A 4,365-nucleotide genomic window follows, 5' to 3' on the forward strand; every position below is an offset into this window, starting at 1 on the left:
AAACACAACAAGTATAGGTGGCAAAAGCTCGATACATAGTAAACAACTAAATCAGTGAGTTGCATGACTACTTACACGTGGATTGATGCCCACGCAATAATTATCTACTAATAAATCTAATAATCTTTCACTAAAATCCAATGTTTAACCAATTAGCCATATAATTATTCTAGGTCTCATTTTACTTAAATACTAGTATACTTCATATACCTTACTATAATATACGTTACTATCATGGTCATATGGTACATTGTATGATACAAGTTCATAAATATCGGGTATTATAGTTTGGATCGTATTTTATCCCAAAATGTCAAATTTCGGCGATACTCAATTTCTTCGACTCGTTTACCCTCTGGCCTTCATAACACTTACTTATCACTTGTTCGACATATCATAAATACTTATAACCTCGAAAATAGTCTTGTCCTTGAACTTATGTCAATTATCTTATGACAAATCCAATGTAAAAAAGTACGGGATATAACATGTATGCTCTTTTGGAAGTGTATTGTTATGTGCTTCAATATAAGAGTGAAAAAAGTAAGGTTGAATTGAAAGTTGACGTCACGACCCAAAATCCCAACAAAGGGGTCATGATAGTGCCTAATACATTGCTAGGCAAGAGAACACTTAACAATAATAATAAAAATGCACATTAACCATTAAACAACATAATATCATAAATAAAGGGTGAGGCTCCAAAATTACACAACAAGTCTGAAATGAATACAACCATCTAAATAACTCTCCAAGACTGGTGTCACTGAGTACATGAGCTCTAAAGAATACTAAATACAAAGTTAGAAATAAAAATAAAATATTGTTTGATACAAATAAACAGTAGCAAAGATAATAAAGATAACTCAGAGTCTGTGATCCGATATGCAACACTACCTCGAGTCTCCCATATGTCCAAGTTAATAATCATCCATGGGGACTCCACTAGGACCAATGCCAGAATTTGAATAATAAGTGCAGATGTGTAGTTTGAGTACAACTGACCCAATATAGTCAGTAAGTGTCGAGCCTAACCCCGACGAGGCTAAGACAATGGACCTACTATATAAACCTACGCAGTTAATTCTCACGACCCAAAATTCCACCAAGTTGTGATGGCATGTAACGACCCGGCCGGTCATTTTTCTTCTAGATCCATGTTCCCATATTTAAGATACCCCGTATATGCTTTTACTTCTTTATAACTTGCAGGGATGGTTGGTTTGATTTTGAAAGGGTTCTTATTGAATTCGAAACACTTAGTTCCATAATAGTGGCCTAAGGCGGTCAAGTTTAACTTTGATCAATACTTTGAGTAAATGACCTTGAAATCGGGATTTGACGATTTTTTTTGGATCCAATGATTAATCATTAAAGTAAAACCTCCTTTACAATCCATCTCGAGTACTATAAAACTACTCAAAACCTTTTGGTGAATGCTAAAGAATACAGCTAATATACTTTGCCACTTAATCTTCGTAATATCCCGCATGCTCCAACAGATAATTTGCGGCTAGTTCCTCATTGCGATCACAAGCCAAAAAAGTCTCAATGACAAGAGCTCTATCAAAACCCATTACCTCCAGTCGCTCAATCACCGCCTGCTCTTCTGGTGTGACACTAATTGTGTGCAGAGGCGGAGCTAGAGATTTAAGTGTGTGAGTTCTAAATTTTAAAATAAAACATTGCTTCCAAGGGGAATCGAACTCCCATCTTTTCCAACGCACAACCCTCACCGTCGAACCAAGACCCCTTTTGTTACTTGGTTTGGCAGTATATATTTATATAGATTTAGTAAATATTTCAATACAAATACATGGTTCTGGAAAAAGTTACTGGGTTCGCCCGAACCCGCACCCACTACTGTAGCTCCGCCCCTGATTGTGCGTGGTATCTCTTGCTCAGCCGAATCAAAGATGTCCCCGTCGGAACCATCTACAGGTTCATTAATTAATTGAAGAAACTCTTGATGATGCTCCTGTATAGATCTTAAAAGTTTAGGATTTTGCTTTCGTAGTTCCTGAAACATAGGTTGTAAAATTTGTGGGATAGCTTGAACCATTGAACGTAAAGCTTGGAACTGTTGGTTGTTCCTGAGAAAATCAAGGGATCCAAGACCAGCACCGCCAGCACCAACAACATTCTCCTTAGGAAACAAATTTAGATGAGCAGAATTAGGCCCGTCAGAGGAAGGTGCAGTAGGCGCTGCAGTAGTCCCAGCTGCAAAATTAACTCCACCCTGTGCCACCGGTACAACAACTTCGGCTGTTTCAGCAATTCCTGAATATAGGTAATCAACAGCTCTTTCAGGATTGTTATAAGCTGCTCGAAGTGCACGTGTAACTGTCTCTTTGTCCCAACTACCGACACCCATATCCATAATTTGTTGTATTGTCTGCTCAAGATTATTTCCAGCAACTACATTTGACGCAGCTTCACTATAACCATCAGTTGGAAGCAAAATTCATTAGGACCTGTTATGGCGGAGTCGCTTCAGGTGCTGGAGTAGGATTAGTTGCAGTAACTGATGGCTGAGCAGATGTTGTCCCACTTGAGCTAGCAGCTTTGCTCTTGCTAAGCATGACAACGAGGAAACCATCCTCAGAGACATTGTTATCCACTAACGTACTTTCATCCTTCAGCACTTTAACATTGTGAATCAGAAACTGCTGCCCACATGGGTATTTATCTTTTCCTTGCACATCTTCAATGTGTTTCTTGATAGTCATAATGGTATCGGAGGGCTGAACCCTGATTTCGAAGTGACTGCCTTTGAGAGTCTTTACAGTGAGCTTCATCTCTGCCAATTAGGAGTGAGAAAAGAGCAAGGCTTCACAAAAAAAGAACAAAACCCTAAAAACTTCAAATACTGTTATGGATCAGCTGCCACTCCACTCCAACATGAATTTGAAGGTTCCAACAGGTTCATATGATGATTTTAGACTTGGGCATATGTTCGGATCGAGTTTCGTGTGGACCGGGAGCGTTTCGGTGCTTATTGTTGAAAGTTGGCGTCTTGATGGTTTTAGAGATTTCTAAGTTTGATTTAAAGTAGACTTTGGTGTTATCGACATCCATTTGGGATTCCAAGCCTTGGAATATGTTTGTATAGTGATTTGTAACTTGAGAGTGAAATTTGGCGTCATTCTGATTGTCTAAGTATGATTCATCGCGTTCGGAGTTGGTTGAAATGAATTTGAAGTTTAGAAGTTGATCAATTTGGTTTTGAGGCATGATTCTTGGTTTTGATTTGATTTTACATGTTCCGAACCTTCGAGTAGGTCCGTAGTATATTTATGGACTTGTTGATATATTTGGACGGTGTCCCGGATGGTTTGGGTGAGTTTCGGATCACTCAGAGCATCTTTGAAGTTGGAAGATTTTTGTTGGTGCTGTGTACCGGATGTCCCGCGATTGCGAAGAAGGATTTTGGATGGGCTAGCTGGTTGCCTTTCGCAAACGCGAAGATGGCTCCACAAACACGAGAGAGGATATGGCTCTTCTTCGTGAACGCGAAGGTTCAAGCGCGAACGAGAAGCTTTTGAGGTCTGGGCAAGGGGGAGCCATTGGCCTTCGTGAACGCGAAGAGGTGGTCGCGATCACGTTGGAGGAAATCTTGTGGAAGGCAGCATAAGCCTTTGCGAACGCGGCTGGGGGACCGCGAACGCGAAGTGCCGGGGACTTGTTCATCGCGAACATGACCTTGGATGTCGCAAACACGTAGAGGAAAAATCTAGACAGGGGCAGTTGGCCTTCGCGATTGGGAGGGACTTTTCGCGATCATGAAGAAGAAACCATTGGGCAGGTTACATTTTATTTCAGGACTTAGCCCATTTCTCACTTTTTACGTGGGTTTGGACGAATTTGAGAGCTCTTTGGGGGGGGGGGGGATTTTCATCAAACAACATAAGGTAAGTGATTTCTACTAATTATGAGTTAAATACATGGATTATGGTATATTTTAATGCAGAAATTAGTGAAATTGTAGAATTTTGTCGGAAAACCTAGGGTTTAGTAAAACCGGGATTTGACCGCGAAATTGATTTCGGAATTGGGAATAAATTATATACTTGAGTTGGTAATGTCATGGGTAACGTTTATCTTTGAAATTTTCCGGAATGCGAATACGTAGGGTCGGGGTTGACTTTTGCTGACTTCTCGAGTTGGGTTGGGAAATTACTGTAATTGTTAAATTATGAACTTTTGGGCATATATTGATAAGTTTGTACGACCTTTGACTAGTTTCAGATTGCTCGGCGTCGATTTGAGGCTACTAGTGAGGTTTAAGAGCCGAGTAGTGAGTTTGGAAGCGAAGTAAGTCCTTTGCCTAATCTTGTAAGAAAGAATTATCCCCATAGGTGTATT

General features: G+C 40.0%; 1 pseudogene; it reads right to left on the reverse strand.

Moving 5' to 3' along the window:
- Positions 1–1,455: 1,455 nt before the first annotated feature.
- Positions 1,456–2,976, reverse strand: LOC107783834 (ubiquitin receptor RAD23b-like; annotated as a pseudogene).
- Positions 2,977–4,365: the final 1,389 nt, after the last annotated feature.

The sequence above is a fragment of the Nicotiana tabacum genome, chromosome 2, assembly GCF_000715075.1.
Source record: "Nicotiana tabacum cultivar K326 chromosome 2, ASM71507v2, whole genome shotgun sequence".
Taxonomy (NCBI): Eukaryota; Viridiplantae; Streptophyta; class Magnoliopsida; order Solanales; family Solanaceae; genus Nicotiana; species Nicotiana tabacum.